General features: G+C 42.1%; 1 protein-coding gene across 4 annotated transcripts in view; it reads right to left on the reverse strand.

Annotated features, from left to right (window-relative positions):
* The window catches only part of DIS3L2 (DIS3 like 3'-5' exoribonuclease 2), a 362916-nt gene extending 342705 nt beyond the window's left edge, over window positions 1-20211 (reverse strand). For all 4 annotated transcript variants that reach the window (XR_005718935.1, XR_005718936.1, XM_040228111.1 and 1 more), the window contains exon 1: window positions 20154-20211. The gene's annotated coding sequence lies outside the window, so the exon portion shown is untranslated. The remainder of the gene's footprint in view (window positions 1-20153) is intronic.
* Between the last annotated feature and the right edge of the window lie 2567 nt (window positions 20212-22778).

Raw genomic sequence — 22778 nt, forward strand, 5'->3', positions numbered from 1 at the left:
AAATGCCAGATTCCAGAGGGCTGAGTACTACTAGAATAGGCTAAAAGGCTAATGGAAGAAAGTAGAATTTAGTGGTTAAAAGACTTCTGAAGCCAAAAAGCCCAGGTTTGAATCCTGTTCTACCACTTAAAAGCTGTGGCTTTCGGCAAGTCACTTGATGTCTCTGTGCCTGTTTCACCATCTAAAACAGGCAGTAATAAAAGCTAGCATGTGGAACTGTCTTGAGTATTAAATGAGGTAATATATAGGTAATATATGCAAAGTTCTCAGAGCAGTAACTGGCAAACAGTAAGCACTCAACAAGCATTCCCTGGTAGCTCAGCTAGTAGAGAATCCACCCACAATGCAGGAGACTCTGGTTTGATTCCTGGGTCAGAAAGTTCCCCTGGAGAAGGGATAGACTACCCACCCCAGCATTCATGGGCTTCCCTGGTGGCTCAGACAGTAAAGAATCTGCCTGCAATGCGGGAGACTTGGGTTCGATCCCTGGGTTGGGAAGATCCTCTGGAGGAGGGCATGGCAACCCACTCCAATATTTTTGCCTGGAGAATCCCTATGGACAAAGGAGCCTGGTAGACTACAGTCTATTAGGTCGCAGAGAGTCAGATACGACTGAGCGACTAAGCACACATTATTAATATAAAGCCATTTATTTCACCTTGGCAGCAATCTTTATTTGATAAACCAGCATCTACACAAAAAGATTTAAAAAAAAATAATAATTTTAATACTAAAATGAAATTTTAACCAGTCTCTTTAGCACAACAATAATAAACAACCTTCTCTCCTCTTGCCTCTGTCCTCTATCTGTCTCGTAACTAAAGACAAAATCCGAACTCCTCAGCCAGACACTCAAATTGCTCCATCATCTCTGCTGTCCCATCCTGGCCTAACATCCTGCATACTCCTATAAGAACCTTCTGTTTCAACTAATTTTCTCACAGTCTTCTAAATACACCTTGTACTCATTCAACAAGCATCTGAGAATCTACGGAGCCAAGCAGTGTGCTAACACTATATGCAAAGATGACACAGAGTCTGCCCTTAAAAGACACAGAATATAATAGAAAAAGACATAAGCAAATATAGTTTCAGTAGACTATAACTATAGTCACAAGAGCAAAGGGTAGGGTACCTGCACGGAGCAGAATTGATCAATTCTGTAGATGAACAAGTCCTGTCAGGGAGGCTCTGCTCTGCTCAGTCATGTCCAATTCTTTCCAACCCCATGGACTGTAGACCACCAGCCTCCTCTGTCCATGGAATTTTCCAGGAAAGAATACTGGAGTGGGTTGCCATTTCCTCCTCAAGGGGATCTTCCCAACCCAGAGATGGAACCCGCATTAACTTTTGTGTCTACCGCATTGCAGGTGGATTCTTTACCATTGAGTCATTAGGGAAGCCCAAAAAGAGGTAAAAACCTCTATAGATCTTTAACCAGAACAGAAACTAGAAGATGCTGCCAAAGACCCACAAGCCCTCCCCGAAATGCATCGGGTTCAGATCGTTTCAGAGACAGGTAATTTCAGTGTCATTTAAACTGCTGGGGGGAGAGAGGGGTTTAGAAAAACTTTTGGATTTATGCTCTAAGGATAAATAATAAACTTGATACCAAATGTGACAAAGAAAGAACACACACTCTTTCCCATACAGAATTACAGAAGAATCTTTGTTACAAACATAAATGCAAAACCCAAAATAAAATAAAAAATCTATCCAACATTTAAACACTTAAAATTATATTCCATGCATGCATGGTATAGAATGTTTACTCTAACGTTAAGAAATTTAACATATTCACTATACAGTAAATTAATGCAATGGAATCAAGCTATCATCAAGCTAAAAGACAAAAGGCACTGATCAAGTCCAACATCCATTTCATTTTCTTTCTAGTTGGAGCAAGGATTACTATCAAACTCCACTCTCTGGGCCAGTCACTCTTGCCGCTCACACAGTACATGACCTACATCTGTGAATTCACTGGCCAGCCAACAGCCTCAACTCCAAGCTCTAACGACGTGCACCCAACTCCTGTTCTTAATTAAGACTTCTTAGTAACTAGGACTAAAAAGAAATTTTCTTCTGATATGATAAGATCTATGCCAAGGAAGCAACACCTCTTATGTAGCACTCAGACCAAAAATAATGCACAATTTGAATCTAACCATGAGGAAATGCCAGACAAACCAGATGAGGAACATCATATTTAAAAAGAAAAAAAAGGCTGTCTTCTTCAAAACCTATCATGTCATAAAAGACAAAAAAGACTACAGAACTGTTCGAGATTAAAGGAGACAAGAGAAACATGGCAAGCAAATGCCACGTGTGATCCCTCAACAGAGCCTATCCTCGAGGGGGAAGATGCTGAAAGAGACTTTACTGGACCAGCTGACAACTTGTAAGAGAGGGCCTATGAGTAAACTCCAGGAGCTGGTGATGGACAGGGAGGCCTGGTGTGCGGTAGTCCATGGGGTTGCAAAGAGTCGGACACTACTGAGACTGAACTGATGATCAAAGTTGTATCAGTGTTAAATGAACTAAGTTGATAACTTTTCTTTAGGTGTGTAAAAAATATCCCTACTCTTGGAAAATACTGACCAAAGTATTTAGGTGTAATCACATGCAATCATGCACGATAATCTCAAGAAGCTCAAGAAAACTGTTATTTTATATATGTGTGTGTGCCTGTGTGTAGAGGATGAGAGAGAGGGAGGGTGAGCAAGCACAAAAAGGGTATATGCACTCTTGGCCATTTATCCCAGAGAACTGAAAACTTAGGTTCACACAAAAACCTGCTTATGCATGTTTATAGCAACTTTATTCATGACAGCCAAACACTGAACACAACCCAGCTGCCCTTCAACAGATGAATGGTTAAATAAGTGATGGTACATCCTTGCCATGGAATACCGCTCAGCAGTAAAAAGGAACAAACTACTGATACATGCAACAAGCTGGAGAAATCACAAAGGAACCATTTTGAGTGAAAAAAGTCAGTCTCAGAGGTTATGTACTACGTATCTCGTCCCATGTACAAAGCATTCTTGAAACAACATATTACAGAGAGAGTTTAGTGGCTGCCAGGGTTCAGGGAGGCAGAGAGCAAGGGAAATGACTATGGCTATGAAGGTGCAAGACAAGAGATCCCTCGAGACAAGGATTATTCTCTGTCTTGACTGTGGTGGTAATCATACAAATCTACAGATGTGACAGAATGAACACACACACAGACAGAGAGTACAAGTAAAACTGGTAAAATTGCAATAAGATGGGTGAGTTGTATTGATAATTAGTTTCCAAGCTGTGATATACTATAGCTCAACAAGAGGAAACTGGGTGAAATGCACACAGGATCTCTCTGTATTCTCTCTTACAACTGCATGTGATTCCACAAGTATCTCAAAACAAAGAGCCTAATTAAAAAGTAAAGTTTAAAAAGGATAAAAGTTAAAAACAACAAACAGCCAGAAAATAATTCACGGATAATGGTAAAGCACTAGAGGCATTCTGAGAACAGGAAAAGGCTGCCAGCTATAATACTGTTATTCAGTATTGTTCTAAAGAAGCTAGTTGTTGCCATATGGCAAAAAGCATAATATAAATATTAGGAAAGAGACAAAATGATCAATTATAAATGAAATCATCGTCTACCTAGAAAATCCAACATAATCAAGTGATAAAGTATTACAATATGAGTTCAGTAGTGTCCAAACACAACACAGATGGTTGTTATCTGGAACCGACTAACAGGGTTTTTCAACTTTACAACAGTGTGAAAGTGACACAGAGTTTCTGTAGAAACTCTACTTCGAATTTTAGTCTTTTCCTAGGCTAGTAATATATGGAGATGATCTATTGTGATGCTGAATAGTAGCAATGAGCTGCAGCAAGCAGTCATCCACATCCTTACAAGGGTGACCAACTGATACACGTACAATCATTCTGGACCCAGACAACCCTTCTGTTCTTCACTTTCAGGACAGCATTCAATAAATTTCATGAGCTAGTCAACACTTTATTATAAAACAGACTTTGTGTTAGATGATTCTGCACCACTGAAGGCTAATATAAGTGTTCTGAACATGTTTAAGGTGGCAAGGCTATGCTATGATGTTAGGTAGGTAGGTTAAGTGAAGTTAAGTGAAAGTCTTTTCGACCCCATGGACTATACAGTCCATGGAATTCTCCAGGCCAGAATACTTGAGTGGGTAGCCTTTCCCTTCTCCAGGGCATCTTCCCAACCCAGGAGCCAAACTGAAGTCAGATTCTTTACCAACTGAGCCGCAAGGAAAGCTCAGTTAGGTAGGTTAGGTGTAATAATGGAGAAGGAAATGGCAACCCACTCCAGTACTCTTGCCTGGAAAATTCCATGGATGGAGGAGCCTGGTAGGCTACAGTCCATGGATGCAAAGGGTTGGTCATGACTAAGCAAGTTCGCTGGTTCACTGATTTGAGAAGTAATCCCAGATGATACCACTCTAATGGCAGAAAGTGAAGAACTGAAGAGCCTCTTGATGAGGGTGAAAGAGAAGAGTAAAAAAGTTGGCTTGAAATTGAACATTCAAAAAACTAAGATGATGGCACCCAGTCTCATCACTTCATGGCAAATAGAAGGGTAAAAAGTGGAAGCAGTGACAAAGTTTATTTTCTTGGGCTCCAAAAGCATTGCAGATAGTGACTGCAGCCATGAAGTTAAAAGATACTTGCCCCTTGAAGGAAAAGCTATGACAAACCTTGACAGGGTATTAGAAAAGCAGAGACATCACTTTGCCAACAAAGGTCCATCTAGTCAAAGCTATGTTTTTTCCAGTAGTCATATATGGATGTGAGGATTGGACCATAAAGAAGGCTGAGTGCCAAAGAACTGATGCTTTTGAATTGTGGTGCTGGAGAAGACTCTTGAGAGTCCCCTGGACTGCAAGGAGATCAGACCACTAAATTTTAAAGGAAATCAACTCTGAATATTCATTAGAAGGACTGAAGCCGAAACTCCAATCCTTTGGCCACCTGATGTGAACAGCCGGCTCATTGGAAAAGACCCTGATGCTGGGAAAGATTGAGGGCAGGAGAAGGGGACGCCAGAGAATCAGATGGTTAGAGAGCATCACAAATTCAATGGACATGAATTTGAGCAAACTCCAGGAGATAGTGGAGGACAGAGGAGCCTGGTGTGCTGCAGTCCATGGGATCTCAAAGAGTCGGATGTGACTTAGTGACTGAACAAGGATCCCATCATAAGGAAGATCTGTATATAAAAGTCAACAGTCTTTTTATTATATTCCACTAATAATCAATTTCCATGGGGTCACAAAGAATCGGACCTGAGTGAGCAACTGAACTGAACTGAATAATCAATTAGAAAATTTTGTAAAAAAGAATTTTGTTCTATTTATATATACTTTTAAATTGTTTACATAAGACATTTGCAATTATTTTTTAATACTTAAATTTTTTCCCCAGGAACATAATGACTATGCACCTCTAATAAGCTTCTCCAAAACAACGTATTCCCAGTTCTCCCCCATTAAGTATTGTGTTTATTTTTCTCTAATTTGCTCTTCCTCAGTATCCAGTCCACACTTCATTTGAGAACCCAAAGATTCTAGAAAGCAGATTCAAACCTATTTTCCAATTCCCCAAAGCTTCAAGTACTTGAAACAAGCCTAAGCCAGATATAAAGATGAAGATCTAAGGTTTCTTCCAGCTCTGAATCTCCATCTTGCCAGGAGCTAGAATCCCTTCAATCAGCTCTAGGAGACTCTAAGAGTGCATCCTTCTGCAGACCTCAGGAACATTTTCAAGAGGTTTCTCTCTCCTATGAATTCCAATTTCACAGTCAGTGAAGCTCATTCTAGAGTAGAATCACGTTTAATCCATCCATTTCTAGTCAGGGCCTCTCACATGAGCCCCCATTTCAAATTCGAGCTACTGCTAAACGACCATCAGCCCAATCTATTTCCTCCAGGTGGATCTGTTGTGTGGTGCATCCTAGGCAAAAGCCAAGACCATGTCTCGGTCCTTACACAGAGTTCTTATACATTACTGCTAAGTTCCAGGTCTCCCAGGATAACAAGAAACATCCTCAGTTAAGAAGCAAAAAGGATAGAAGGAAATAAATTATTTTCATAGTTCTTGAAGAGCATGGAGCCTATTAGAGAAGGCAAGAATGGCATACAATTTTAAGAAATGGAAGAATTTCTTTCATCTTATTTTAATATAAATTCAACTCTCTTGTAACATTTTCATTCCAAAAACAGCAGGGTATTAAATTCTCAAATAAAATATGGCACTGGCCTACACCATCCTAAAAATGCCAGCAGTCTAGCAATGAACCATCTCTTTAATTGCCTTTGCTTCCCAAACTGTAAGAAAGGAAACTCCCACTCAGACACAGCACATTCATAATGATCATTCTCTTCAGAAAGTAGGATTACTAAGGATTCTCACTTTAATGCATACATTTTAGTAATGTTTGGTTTTTTCTTTCTTATAAGAGCATGAACTACTTTTGTCAAACATTATATATACATATATATGTATATACATATATATACATATTTATGCATATACATTATATATTTTTTTAACTCTATTCACTAATAATAAAAATAGTCTAGATTTGTTGATGAAAAATAATTATGCTTTCTCATAAATCAAGTTGGTTCAGTAATTTAAGAGGTTTTCAATATTTACAGACAATATGACTGCCCATCTTGAAAAATCTCAAAGGATAAACTCACAAATTATTAAGGCTAATGATTTCAGCAAGAATGACAGAAAAGGCAGATTAAACAACAAAAAATTATCAATAAAATTCCTATATGCCCACAATAATTAATTTTAAAATATGAGAGGATAAAAGATCAATTCTAAGTAACAACCAAAATCACAAAATGTTGAGGAACTGAGACTTCCATGGCAGTGCAGTAGTTAAGGTTCTGTGCTTCAATGCATGGGGCACAGGTCAGATACAATCAAAAAGTTCAACGTAAGCACAACTGTATTCCAGTCACAAGTTTTTTACAGAAACTAAGAAGCTGATCTTAAAAATCAAATGGAAGAAAAAATGGGCAAAGAATGTGAATAGACATTCTTTCAGAAAAGATATATTAATAGCCAAGAAGTTCATGAAAAGATGTCCAATATCATTAGTCATTAAAACATACAAATCAAAAACAATGAGGCTCCATTCATACTCAAATCTAGAAAATAACTCCTAGACACCTGTTGGTGGTGGTTTTAATCACTCAGTTGCCTCTGACTCTTTGCGACCCCATGGACTGTAGCCCTGCGGACTCCTCTGTCCACGGGACTTCCCAGGCAGGAATACTGGAGTGGCTGCCATTTCTTCTCCAGGGGATCTTCCCGATCCAGGGATCGAACCTGTGTCTGCTTGCACTGCGGGCAGATTCTTTGCCGCTGAGCCCACCAGGAAAGCCCAGTCACCTGGTAGGGAGTTAGAAAGCCTTGATTTTCATCTTTTCTTCTGAAGTTGCATCAGCAAGGAATTCATGGGGGCAGAGAGGATTTACAGCAAAAGACATGTGTGTGCTCTTTGATGAAACTCATTGAGAACCACCAGTGATCACTTCAGGGGGCTCCAGAAAGAAGGGCAGTTGTTGGAACCAAATAGTAAAAAGGTTTGCTGAAGATAATTAAAAGCCCTGCAAGAAGAATGATGTGACTTGAACAATAAGACATTTTTCCATTAATTATTTTTTAACCAACTGAAACATAATGAAATCCTGGATGAAACCTCAGCTCTCAATTCCTCTGATATATAAAGATCAGAGTGAGTCCAGTTGAGCACTTGAAGTGTCAGGACCAATTCTGCATGTGGTGGGCAGCTGTGAGTTCAAAGACAGTATCACATGTACTCCTTCCTACTAGCAGCCAGAAGTAAAAAAGTCCCAAAGAAACAGTCTTGGGCTCTGCCCACAACACTGTCATCTGAGCATTCCTTTCATTAGAACAATACAAGATTACACAATGACCCTTAAGTTGAAGCAGGATTCTAGATGCCTGAGAAAGTGGGATACTCTTAGGGTATGGTAAGCTGACTGCTGACACAATCAATAAATGAATTAGCGTAAAGTATGCTGACTTCTTCAGAAGGAATTTTATGAACACAAGATTTAAGACTTCTTATACAATAAGCAATGCAATCACAAATACTAATGAAGGTTGGATGGCATCACCGACTCAATGGGCGTAAGTATGAGTAAACTCTTGGAGTTCGTGATGGACAGGGAGGCCTGGCGTGCTGCAGTCCATAGGGTCACGAAGAGTCAGACACGACTGAGCAACTGAACTGAACAGAAGGGTACTATGAACTAAAGGTGGTGCTGGAGAAGACTCTTGAGAGTCCCCTGAACTGCAAGGAGATCAAACCAGTCAATCTTAAAGGAAATCAGTCCTCAATATTCATTGGAAGGACTGATGCTAAACCTGAAACTCCAATACTTTGGCCACATGATGCAAAGAACTGACTCACTGGAAAAGACCCTGATGCTGGAAAGGATTCAAGGCAGGAGGAGAAGGGGACGACAAAGGATGAGATGGTTGGATGGCATTACTAACTCGATGGACATGAGTTTAAGCAAGCTTTGGGAGTTGGTGACGGACAGGGAAGCCTGGTGTGCTTCTGTCCATAGGGTCTTAAAAGAGTCTGACACAACTGAGTGACTGAACTGAAGAGTGCTATGCAAGAAAATGTTATTAATCAATCAATAAACCTAGAAATCAATTATGTGCAAGACTGTACTAAGGAATGAAGGGAAATTTTAAAGTCTACATCTCTGAATCAGAAGCATGCAGCAGTTGACATATATAAAAAAGCTGTGTTGAGGACTTCCTTGCTGGTCCAGGGGTTAAGAATCTGCCTTGCAATGCAGGGGACGGGACACAGGTTCAATCCCTGGTCTGAGAACTAAGATCCCACATGCTGCAGAGCAACTAAAACCCATGCACTGCAACTACTGAGCCTGTATGCCACAACCACAGAGATTACATTAAGATGGCAACTCTCCCCAAATTATTGATAGACACAATACAACCTGAATCAAATTCTCAAGCAGAGTTTTATGAAAAGCTGACAAGCTGATTGTAAAATTAATATGAAATGAAAAGGACCTCAAAAAGCCAAAGTCTGCAGAAAGAACAGCAAAGCTGAAGGACTTACACTGTCTGACTTCAAGTCTTTTTTACAAAGCTATAGTAATCAAATCAGCATAGTACTGGCATCAATACAGATCAACATATGAATGAAAACAAAAAAAAAAGTCCAGAAATGGAACCAAAAACATATACAAATTTTCAACTGCAGTATAACCTAGGTACAAGGGAATTTAGTGAAAATATAGTCTTTTCAACAAACAGTTCTAGAACAATCAGATTCCATATACTTAAAACTGAACTCTGATCCATACCTTGCACTATGTATAAAAATTAACTGAAAGAAGATCACAAGTCTACAGTAAAGTGAAAGTATTAGCCACTTAGTCCTGTCAGACTCTGCAAACCCATGGACTGTAGCCCACCAGGTTTCTCTGTCCATGGAATTCTTCAGGAGAGAATACTGGAGTGGGTTGCCATTCCCTTCTCCAGGGGATACTCCTGACCCAGGTCGAACCCAGATCTCCTGCATTGCAGGCAGATTCTTTACCATCTGAGCCACCAGGGATATAGATCTAAAAGTAAAATCTAAAACTAAAGCTTCTAGAACATATCACAAACATATTATTGTGAAAATAGGCAAAGAAAGTTTTTAAGCAAGAAAAGCAGAATCCATAAAAGAAAAAATTGTTAAGTGGGACTTCATCAAAATTAAGAACTGCTCTTCAAAAGTCATCATTTAAGAGAATAAAAAGAAATTAGGAGAAAACATAGTGGAAAATTCTGACAAAACGTGGTCCACTGGAGAAAGGAATGTCAAACCACTTCAGTATTCTTGCCTTGAGAACCCCATGAACAGTATGAAAAGGCAAAGAGATATGACACTGAAAGATGAACTCCCCAGGTCAGTAGGTGCCCAATATGGTACGGGAGAAGAGTGGAAAAATAGCTCCAGAAAGAATGAAGAGACAGAGTCAAAGCAAAACAACACCTAGTTGTGGATGTGACTGGTGATAGAAGTAAAATCCGATGCTGTAAAGAGCAATATTGCATAGGAACCTGGAAAGTTAGGTCCATGAATCAAGGTAAATTAGAAGTGGTCAAACAGGAGATGGCAAGAGTGAACATCAACATTTTAGGAATCAGTGAACTAAAATGGACCAGAATGGGTGAATTTAATTCAGAAGAATTAAATTAAATTAAATTCTTGTGGGCAAGAATCCCTTAGAAGAAATGGAGTAGCCCTCATAGTCAACCAAAGAGTCCGAAATGCAGTACTTGGGTGCAAGAATGATCTCTGTTCATTTTCAAGGCAAACCATTCAATATTTCAGTAACCCAAGGCTGTGCCCCAACCACTGATGCTGAAGAAGCTGAAAAGTTCTATGAAGACCTATAAGACATTCTAGAACTAACACCAAAAAGAGATGTTCTTTCATCATAGGGGGCTGGAATACAAAAGTAGGAAGTCAAGAGATACCTGGACTAACAAACAAGTTTGGCCTTGGAATACAAAATGAAGCAGGGCAAAAGCTAACAGTTTTGCCAAGAGAACACACTAGTCATAGGAAACACTCTCTTCCAATGACACAAGAGACAACTCTACACATGGACATCACCAGATGGTCAACACCAAAATCAGACTGATTACATTCTTTGCAGCCGAAGATGGAGAAGCTCTATACAATCAGCAAAAACAAGACCAGGAGCTGATTGTGGCTCACATCATGAACTCTGTTCGGAAGTGACAAATTCAAGGGATTAGATCTGATAGAGTGCCTGCCTGAAGAACTAGGGACACAGGTTTAAGACTCTGTGCAGAGGGCGGTGATCAAGACCATCCCCAAGAAAAAGAAATGCAAAAAGGCAAAATGGTTGTCTGAGGAGGCCTTACAAATAGCTGTGAAGAGATGCAAAAGGCAAAGGAGAAAAGAAAAGATATACCCATTTGAATGCAGAGTTCCAAAGAATAGCAAGGAGGGATAAGAAAGCTTTCTTCAGTGATCAACGCAAAGAAATAGAGGAAGACAACAGAATGGGAAAGACTAGAGATCACGTCAAGAAAATTTCATGCAAACATAGGCACAATAAAGGACAGAAACCGTATAGGCCTAACAGAAGCAGAAGATATTAAGAGGAGGTGGAAAGAATACACAGAAGAACTGTACAAAAAAGATCTTCATGACCCAGATAACCACAATAGTGTGATCACTCACCTAGAGCCAGACATCCTGGAATGAGAAGTCAAGTGGGCCTTAGGAAGCATCACTACAAACAAAGCTAGTGAAGGTGATGGAATTTCAGTTGAGTTATTTCAAATCCTAAAAGATGATGCTATAAAAGTGTTGCACTCAATATGCCAGCTAATTTGGAAAAGTCAGCAGTGGCCACAGGACTGGAAAAGGTCAGTTTTCATTCCAATCCCAAAGAAAGGCAACACCAAAGAATGCTCAAACTACTGCAGAATTGTACTCATCTCACACACTTACCAAAGTAACGCTCAAAATTCTCCAAGCTAGGCTTCAAAAGTATGTGAACAGTGAAATTCCAGATATTTAAGCTGGATTTAGAAAAGGCAGAGGAAAGTGAAAGAAAGAAAGTGAAGTAGCTAAGTCGTGCCTGACTCTTTGGGACCCCATGGATAGTAGCCTGCACCAAGCTCCTCCATCCATGGGATTTTCAAGGCAAGAGTACTGGAGTGGGTTGCCATTTCCTTCTCCAGGGAATCTTCCCAACCCAGGGATCACACTCAGGTGTCTCACATTGTAGACAGATGCTTTACCATCTGAGCCACCAGGGAAGTAAAGATCAAATTGCCAATATCCATTGGATCAGCAAAAAAGCAAGAGAGTTCCAGAAAAATATCTACTTCTGCTTTATTAACTATGCCAAAGCCTTTGACTGTGGATTACAACAAACTGTGGAAAATTCTTCAAGAGATGGGAATACTAGACCACCTTACCCGCCTCCTGAGAAACCTGTATGCAGGTCAGGAAGCAAGTTAGAACCGGACATGGAAAAACTGACTGGTTCCAAATTGGGAAAGGAGTACGTCAAGGCTGTATATTGTCACCCTGCTTATTTAACTTAAATGCAGAGTACATCATGCGAAATGCCAGGCTGGTGGAAGCACAAGCTGGAATCAAGACTGCCGGGAGAAATATCAATAACCTCAGATATGCAGATGACACCACCCTTATGGCAGAAAGTGAAGAGAAATTAAAGAGTCTCTTAATGAAAGTAAAAGAGAAGAGTGAAAAAGCTGGCTTAAAACTCAACATTCAAAAAACTAAGATCATGGCATCTGGCCCCATCACTTCATGGCAAATAGATGGGGAAACAATGAAAACAGTGATGGACTTATTTTCTTGGGATCCAAAATCGCTGCAGATAGTGACTGCAGCCATGATATTAAAAGTTGCTTGCCCCTTGGAAGAAAAGCTATGACCAACCTAGACAGCATATTAAAAAGCAGAGACTTTAGTTTGCCGACAAAAGTACATCTAATCAAAACTATGGTTTTTCCAGTAATCATGTATGCATGTGAGAGTTGGACCATAAAGAAAGCTGAGTGCCACAGAATTGATGCTTTTGAACTGTGGTGTTGGAGAAGACTCTTGAGAGTCCCTTGGACTGCAAGGAGATCAAACCAGTCAATCCTAAAGGAAATCAGTCTTGAATATTCATTAGAAGGACTGATGCTGAAGCTGAAGTTCCAATACTTTGGCCACTTGATGGGAAGAACTGACTCACTGGAAAAGCCCTTGATGCTGGGAGGGATTAAAGGCAGGAGGAGAAGGGGACAACAGAGGATGAGATGGTTGGATGGCATCACTGACTTGATGGACATGAGTTTGAGTAAGCTCCGGGAGTTGGTGATAGACAGGGAAGCCTGGCGTGCTGCAGTCCATTGGTTCACAGAGTTAGACACAGCTGAGAGACTGGATTGAACTGAGGAGAAAACATTTGCAAATCCTGTGTCTGAAAAAGGATATACATCCAGAATATACAAAGAAGTTCTAAAAAATCAGTGATAAGAAAACACACCCAATTAAAAATGGACAAACCATTTTTTGTCCATTCCACCAAAGAAGTTATATGGAAAGGAAATAAGCTCATGAAAAGACACACAACATCTTAGTCCTTAAAGAAATACAATGTAAAATCACAGTGAGATACCATTCCACATCTATAAGAAAGACTAAAATTGAAAAGACTGACCATGCCAAGTGTTGGCAAGGATATGAAAGAACTGGACCTCTTATACACTGCTGGTGGTAAAGCAAAAGAGTACAGCCACTTTAGAAAATTTTGACAGTTTCTTTAAAAGTATGTTCCTACCACATGATCTAGCCATTTTACTTCTGTGCTTAACCAAGAGAAATAAAAGTATATATCCATCAGAAAGACTGGTACACAAATTTTCATAACAACCTCACTTGTTACCAACTAAAAATTGGAAATGACCAATATGTCCAACAATACGTGAATGTATCAATAAACTGCAGTATATCCCTTCAAAGGAATAGTATTCAGCATTAAAGAGGAATCAACTACTGACATACTAAAGAATGAATATCAAAATAATCATGCTAAGTAAAAGAAGCATAACCACAGACTATATGATTCCATTTATATAACATTCTAGGAAATTCTAGCAAACAAAATTAATACAAAATTACAGAATGATCAGTAGTTGTCTTGAATGGGGGTCAAGGAGCCAAGGATGTAATGAAAGTTTTGGGGTGATGGATATGTTCACTATCCTGTCTGTGATGACAGTCTCATAAGTACATATATCTATCAAAATTTTATAAATTACAAATTTTTAATAAGTACTGTTTATATATGTTGACTATATCTCAGTAAACCAGCTTTGTAAAAACATGGTCTTAACCAATAATTAATAATGCTTCATGATCCAATTATTAAAAGTATTTCCTGCTAATAATGTATGTGTTAGTCACTCAGTCATGTCCGAACTTTTGAAATCCCGTGGACTATAGCCCACCAGGTTTCTCTGTCCATGGAATTCTCCAGGCAAGAATACTGGAGTGGGTTGTCATGCCCTTCTCCAGGGGATCTTCCCAATCCAGGGATCAAACTCAGGTCTCCCGCATTGCAGGCAGATTCTTTACCATATGAGCTACCTGGGAAGCCCGAATAATGTATAGTTATAAAATTCACAGAGCATCTTTACTTGCAAAATACTAAGCAAGACGGATATGAACTGACAAAATTCAGTAAATCATGGTAACAAATGTCTTAATGCAGCAAAAGATACATGAACAATGCAAATATATTTTCATTTTTTAAATGTAAGATAACTAAAAAGAATAACAACCATGTAAATTATGGATCTTAAATTGGATTAAACAAAAAATACCATGGGTTGTTATCTCCTTCCTGGTACAACTGCTACTATAGTTTCATATTCAACACTCTAAAACTGACTAAAGCGGACCATAGCAAAGAGAGAAAGAAGCAACTATTCCCACGCAGAGAAATGCTCTCTAAAAGACATGAAACTACACAGAAATGTTTGGAGATTCTCTGCAAATCCCTCAGCACCTAGACAATCACTAGAAACCTCTTCCTCATCAAAGCCTAATGGGAGACAGCAAAGTTTCTCAGTTAGCATTATATAACTTCCTGCCTCCTCCTGGTTTGGGCACCCAAGCTCTCAAGTCTCTTAAATACGCCAACAATTATTGTCTTTCATTTGAAGGATTCTTCAAACCACAGGGAACAGGTGACTTCCTACTGTATCCACCTACTTCATTACTTGCCCTTTTCCTTGGGGCTCCTTTCGATCTTAGGTTGATGTTGATACATCTAGCATTCATGCTGAAATCAGAACCTGACTCAGAGAAGTAGGATGATTCAGGGTGGGATTCCCAGGTGGTGGTAGTGGTAAAAAAAAAAAGTATTAGTTGCTCAGTCATGTCCAGCTCTTTGCGATCCCATGGACTACAGCCCGCCAGAATATTGAAAGTGGGTTGCCATTCCCTTTTCCAAGTGGTAAAGAACCCACCTGCCAATGCAGGAGATGAGGGTTCGATCCCTGGGTTGGGAAGATCCCCTGGAGGAGAGTATGGCAACCCACTCCAGTATTCTTGCCTGGAAAATTCCATGGACAAAGGAGACTGATGGGCTATGGTCCAGTGTCGCAGAGAGTCTGAAGCGACTTAGCATGCACAATGCAGAGTTGTGGAAGGATCATGGACTTTGAAATCAGACATGGGTTCATGTGTGCGTGCATGCTAAGTCATTTCAGTCGTGTCCGACTCTTTGCAACCATATGGACCATAGCCTGCCAGGCTCTTCTGTCCACGGGATGCTCCAGGCAAGAATACTGGAGTGCCATGCCCTTCTCCAGGGTATCTTCCTGACCCAGGGATTGAACCTGGGTCTCCTGCATTGCAGGCACTAGGGAAGCCCGACCCCTGAGAACACGTGCACAAAAAGACAAATACTGTGTGATGCCGCTGTTATGAGGCACTTATCGTACTCAAGATCAGAGACAGAAAGTAGATGAATAGTTGCCAGAGGCTGGGAAGAACAGAAGTCATGATTTAATGGGTAAAGAGTTTCAGTTTTACAGGATGAACAGTTCTGGAGATGAATGATGATGACTGCAAGACATTATGAATATATTTAATACCACTGAACAGCACACAGAAAATGGATAAGATGGCAAATTTGGGATTTTGTGTATTTTATCACAATTTTTAAAAATGGGGGGGGGTGTTTTTGGACTAGTGGTTGATTGCACTTGACTAAATCTATGACCTAACTGCAGCTCTGGGGCATCCAGTTCTTGCTACGGTTCCACATTAAATGCTCCCTGAAAAGCTCCAGTTGTCAAATCCTCTGCCTCTTGTGACACAGCACAGAGGAGCATCCCGTGTAGCTCCCACCACCCTCAGTCTAGCAGAGGTAACAAGGATTCTGCCTGCGCTTCCTTCACATCACCAGCAACGGCACAGATGGCCAGACCGCAGAGGGAGTCACAGGACCATTCCAGGCCCATAGTGGGATTTGCACATGTGCTCGCCAGTATTTGAATGAAAACGAGCTTCATTTCCTACAGAAACTCCCCAGAGAAAACAAAATATTTCTGAAGGTTAAAATACAAGGACACTCTGCAACTTGGATCCTATGAGGCTGATCCTCTAAGGCTGGTCAACATTACAGAAAACCAAAGTTTGGGATAAATGCGGAAACTGAAAACAAAAGTTTACAAATCTTCCCCACACAAGAAAATCCTTTGCTATACCTTTTTTGTACTTAAAATACTGAGCCACCTCAAAATCATTTCCAATCCAATACCTAAAATCAACTGGTCTGTAAGCATTGTGAAGTGAACACTATAAAATGTGGTATAAATATGATTCTTTCAAAACCACTGAGCAGTAATAAAACTCACAAATAAGCACAAATCTTTGTCTCAAAATAAATCAGTCAAGCTAAAAAGTTTAACGTGTTCTTTTTCTTTTCTGACGGCTTTTTCATCCAACTGTACAGGGGAACTCAGGTATCTGCCACGGTCAAGTACATGCCATAACGAGAGGGCAAAGGACAGGCAGGATTTTAACTGACTGATGGGAGAAGGAAGGACATGTGCAGAGAAGGAATATGAAGGTACAAGGGACACAGCTTGTATAACTTCACTTCTCTGAAGTATCTGGAGTAGTCAAAATCATGATAACAGAAAGCAGAATGGTGACTGCCAGGAGCTGGCGGGAAGGAGAAATAGGGAATTGTTCAATGGGTACAGAGATTAGTTTTTTTAAGATGAAAAAGGGTGAGCAATGTTACACAACAGTGTAAATACAGTTGACTGTACACTTAAAAATGGTCAAGAGGGTAAATTTCAGACTATGCACTTTTTTAAACTACAATTAGAAAAAAAGTCACAGAAATTAGTGCCCTGGCAGTCATACTAATGCAAAAATATTTCAAATTGACTAACTTCAGTGTTCAGTCCTAATCTCTAAAATTCCTTTTTTCCCTAAATTGGAAAAAAACAGTAGACGCACCTTGCTAATGGTACAAGCAGGTTTCCTTAACTACAATAAAACTCTGTGCTCCCAATGCAGGGGCCCAGGTTCAATCCCTGGTCAGGGAACTAGATCCCACATGCCACAGCAAAGATCAAAGATCCTGCGTGTCACAACTAACACCTGGCGTGACCAAACAAATTAAAATTAAATTAAATTTTTTAAAAACTGTATGGAAGCTTCTCTTTACACCAAGAATAAAGAAAAACTCTTCTACCTGCTTGCAAGGCCCAGCACCTTCTGGCCCACTTCACCAGGCCCCTCTCCCCCCAGGTTCTTCTATACGCTTCCTGATCCATACATAGGCCTGTACCTTAAGTCCCCAGTCATCTCCATGAACGCTGCCATCACAGAGTCTTTTTACCCTTGCGTTTGTTCTGACTGGAACATTCTTCCTTTCCTGTGTATCCTTCAGATCTCAGTTCAAATGTCACTTCTGGGATTTCCTTAACTCAAATACTTGTCACTGTTGCAGTTTTACGATCGTGTGGTTAATCTGCTCGCATCTGCTGATCACGACAATCTTGTATGCATTCACTTTCCCCCATTTCCAATGCTAAACTCAGCACCTAGTACCAACTAAGCACTCAAATACCTGTTGAATAAGTGAATGGGCACCAAATCTATAAGAAAATAATAAAATACCACAGAATGTCTCCTTAGGAGTTTGTGCATCTTCACAAATCAATCTTGGAGGACGCCCAAAGCAACTGAGCCTAAAGTCCCTACTCAACTCTTAAAAAAAACAAAAAAGTCAACTCAAATGCCTGTATAAATTTCCCTGGCCCTTCTGTCTCTAAACAAATACTGAGCACTCTAAGCACTTAATAAATACTTAACTGAAATGAAATTATACTCTTTTGAATAATGGATTTTTATATCTAAACTCCTGCATTTTAGTCCCAAATAATATTTCCAAAAATTGTTCATATGCCTCAGTTTTACCTCCATTACCACTGGATTAATTATAATGTCGTTATCCAATAACGTTCGAATAAGGCTTAGCGAAGGGGGTCCCCAAAGCCCATGGTACGGGTCTGTGGCCAGTTAGGAGCTGGGCAGCACAGCAGGAAGTGAACAGCCGGTAAGCAAGCGAAGCTTCCCGTGTATTTACAGCCCCTTCCCATCGCTCCCATTACAGCCTGAGCTCCACCTCCTGTCAGATCAGCAGCCACATTCAATTCTCACAGGAGCTCGAACCAAAACAAGACTATGGAGTAGACTGACATAAGCAACACACTTCAGGTGTCACTGTCCCCCAGCACCCCTGGATGGTTGCAGGAAGAGCTCCCACTGATTCTGCATTACGGTGAGTTGTACAACTATTCCATTATATGTAAAACGATTCCATTTTATGTGCGTTCTATGCTAAGTCGCTTCAGACCCTTTGTGACCCTATGGACTATAGCCCTCCAGGCTTCTCTGTTCATGGGATTCTCCTGGCCTGAGTACTGGAGCGGGTTGCCATGCACTCTTCCGGGGGTTCTTTCCCACCCAGGAATCGATCCGTCATGTCTTAGCTTACATCTACATTGGCAGGCGGGTTCTTTACCACTAGTGCCACCTGGGAAGCCCCATTCCATTATACATCATAATGTAATACTAAAAATAAAATGCACAGTAAATGTAATGTACTTGAATCAACCCCACGCCATCCATGCAACCCTAGAAAAATTACCTTCAGGAAACCAGTCCCTGGTGCCAAAAAGATTAGGACTTGCTGGCTTAAGAGCATCCTTAGTCCCACTGCTTCAAACTCAGTTAAGGGAGGTTTTCAGTCCTTTGTATTTTAATATAAATTTTACTTTGTCAATTTCTGGGGTGGGGGGGGCAGGGGGGAGGGGGAGTTGGAAACAGGCCAGCTGGGATTTTACTATTGTGTTGAAACTGTTTTCAAATGTAAGTCAGAGATATTAACCACACCTGTCCCTACTTTTTCAACGTGGTAAATGTCACTTGAGTCTTTTTTCCCAAAATCTACTCAGTCCCAAGGAGAGTTCCTTCTGTAGAAAACTGTTAAGACACAAAATCTAACTCACAGAATACTAAATAAACTAAAATTCCCAGGTAGCTCAACTGGTAAAGAATTTGCCGGCAATGCAGGAGACCCCGGTTCAATTTCTGGGTTGGGAAGTTCCCCTGCAGAAGCAACAGGCTACCCACTCCAGTATTCTTGGGATTCCCTGGTAGCTCAGACAGTAAAAGATTCCGCCTGCAATGCGGGAGGCCTGGGTTCCATCCCTGGGTTGGGAAGATCCCTTGGAGGAGGGCATGGCAACCCACTCCAATACTCTCGCCTGGAGCATCCCCGTGGACAAGGCAGCCTGGCGGGCTACAAGTCCATAGGGTCGCAAAGACTCCGACGAGACTCAGCACAGCACAAATAAACTAAAAACCAGAAAGCTAATTCCCAGCTAAAGGATCAGTTCGAAATGTTGAACTAGATGAGTCTCCACGATCAACGAAGCAGATAAAAGTATACCACTATGGAAGGCGCAAAGCAACAGGCAAACATCAAGTATTACAGCAAAGTGGCTGCTGCTCAGGAATCCTAAGGCGCCCCTCCCCTGTCAATCCCAAACATCTATCCGGACCCAACAGAATGCGTCCACAGGTAATCCGAACCTCGGGAAGGGTCCCGAGTTAAACAGCAAGCAACAGGCTGTTTAACTCTACTTTTCCTCCCGGGGCACCATATTGGGTACAAGGGAGGGCCGGCGGGGCTCAAGAGTGAGGAGCCGGGCCTGGGAGACCAGGTGGGCCCTGAGCGGGGGGCGTGGGATGGGCAGGGGCGACGCCAGGGCCGGGGAATCGATGCCAGAGACAGAGAGCACTTACGTCTGGCCGCCGGCGCAGGTGCCCCTACCTCCCCGAAGGGTCGCGGTGGCCTTGAAGGCCAGCCCCGGGGTCGATTCTGGGGAGGGGTCGAGGTGGGCGCGCGGGCGCAGGGGGGCCGGGGGCGGGGAGGCCTCACCGTGGCTCCCGGGAAGCCAGCGCCGCCGCCTTCCCGCAGTTGCTAAGGAGAATACTCTTCCGGGTCACGGGCACCGAGTTGTAGAGAGCAACGGTGGCCGGGAGGGGCCAAAAGTGAAGGGCGGGGGTGGTGAGCGCGCGCGGCCGAGGCGGTGGTTTCCGCGGTAGTTCTGTGGCGGCGGCGGCGGCGGCAGCAGAGGCCTAGCGGAGGGCTCTCCCGGCGGCCGGCTGTAGCCAGTGACTCTAGATGCTGGCCGCCTGCTTCCGGGCCAGCGGCTGGCGGGCGACCTCCCGCCCTGCTCCTGATCGCGCCCAGCCCCAGTCTTCGGTACCGTGCCCTGCTGAACTGCCTCTCACACCACCCACTCCCCTATTCCCCCATCCCCCTAAAGCTCCCCACCCCCCGCTATCCTCACCCCCGACGCCGCCAGCCCGCAGCTTCTAGCTCCCGGGTGTAGCCCCGCCGGTCCTTTCCTGTGACAAGTTTTTTTTTTTTAATTCATCCCTTGACTTACTCCAGGCTCGGTTACACCTGCTCAGAGCTAGCTAGGTGCAGGGCTGGCCCTGGGATACAGAGGTGGACCACCCAGGCGTGGTTCCTGCCCGCTGAACGGACAGGCGGGTGGGAGGGCAGGCAGGCGGGCAGTATCCTGCAGACTGGGATACTCAGAGTGAAGAAAGGTAGGGGAGCCAGCCCGAGGGGGGCCTACCCAGAATCAGGTGGGGAAAAGCCAGGGGTGGAGACTTCAGCCAAGTTAAAAGGGTAGGGAAGAGTGATCCAGGGAGGAGAGTAGGCTCCCCGTTGAGAAACCCACTGAAAGAAAGGTATGTACGGGCCTGCCCTGTGTAGAGAAGAGAGTATGGTTAAGGCTGGAACCTGGAAAACAATATCATAGGTGTGAACAAAGGAAAAAGAACCCCCAAAGAGCAGGCAGCGTGTTCGTTTGAAAGACTATTGAAAAGACAGCAGAAGAATTTCGGTAAGGAGGTGATCACCAGTGTCAAACGCTGTGTGGATCCAGAGCCCAGTGGTGACCATAGAAAAATCAAAATTCAGGACCGGGTTGTCAAAGTTGACAGTGACTTGAATCTGTGTAGTGACTGAGTCCACCACCATATGCTCCTAGTTGAAACAAGGGAAAGAGATAACATAAAATTGTTCCTGAATGCCTAATGTACCTAAAAGCACTGTCACTGTATTTGCAAATTTCAGAATTCCTCTACTAATAACCGATCTCCTTGAAGGTGGAAAATATTGTTATTTAACCTTGCATCTACAGTGCCTGCCACATGCAAAGGCCTCAATCGATGTTTGTTTAAAGAATAAAAGAACCCCTGGGCCTCTGATTTTTAATGTTCACACAAGTCCCTTCCAAACCCTCAGCAAAGGTGTGTTGTGGGCAGAACTTGTCTATTCAAACTGTAGAGGGTGGAAGAAACTCAAAAGGGGTAGGAAGCAGAATGTGATGGAGGCCCAGAGACTCAGTAGATGGGAGAGAGCCCAGTGGAGCCAGAGGTGGAAAGATCCAGAAGAAAGATAAAGGATTGAAAACATAGAAGCTGGGCTGTCAGGGCCAGAAATGGGAAGTGAAGCCAAAAGTAATTAGAAACAGGAATAGGAGAGAAGGACAATTTTTGTACGTAAGTTTAACAGAGATAGCTCACTGAGATTGGACTGCAGGAAGAAAGTGTGGTGTCAGCCAGTGTGAAGGCTGCAGGGCTAGGCAGACATATCCCCAAGTCGTCTAAATGAAGTGCACCCTGGGCTTCTTCATTTAGGCCAAAGGGTAACCACAACACACTCTGGAGTGAGTTGAAATGAGAGGCTTGCCCCACAAACATATATCCCAGCCCATAAGTCCAATCGATTTCCATTATCACAAATATTACAGTGTGTGTGTGCATGAGTATGCCCAAGAGAGAAATGTTATTCTCTGAGAGACTGATAAATCTGTCTACAATGGATGTGACCAGGCATCCATGGAAAGAAACCATGAAATTCTAAATGTGTAGCTGAAGAGTTTAGAACACCCAACATATCGGCCAAGAGGGCCTAGAAGCAACATCAACCCCATGGAAATTTCAACCATATGGTCTATAGCCTGCTAGACTCCTCTTTCCATGGAATTCTCCAGGCAAGAATATTGGAGTGAGTGACCATTCCCTTCTCCAGGGTATCTTCCCAACCCAGGGACTGAACCCGGGGCTCCTGCGTTGCAGGTGGAATCTTTACCATCTGAGTCAACAGGGAGGCCCAGAAAATTGTTACAACTCAGTAAAAGAAAGTTAAATCAATTAATTTTTTGTGAAAAGAAGGGACAAAGCAACTTGTGACCTGGAAAAAGGAAATCCAAATACATAAAGTATAAGATAAAGCCCACCCCACATTCTCCTGGCAACGTTGAATATACCATCTATTCTAAAGAACTGTGTTCTATTGAAGGGCCAAGGTGATTCATTAGGCTCAACTTGGCTAGGCTTCTGGGACATCTCAATGATGCCTCAAGAGGCAGAAATTTATCATTGCTATGAAGGGCATATTCTTAGAGAACTGCAAGGAATTGTGGGTGAACTCTGTATTTTCAGAATGGTACGGGCATGGAAGTTTCCAGGTGATGTTCTTTGT

Source organism: Oryx dammah, unplaced genomic scaffold, assembly GCF_014754425.2.
Source record: "Oryx dammah isolate SB20612 unplaced genomic scaffold, SCBI_Odam_1.1 HiC_scaffold_27, whole genome shotgun sequence".
NCBI lineage: Eukaryota > Metazoa > Chordata > Mammalia > Artiodactyla > Bovidae > Oryx > Oryx dammah.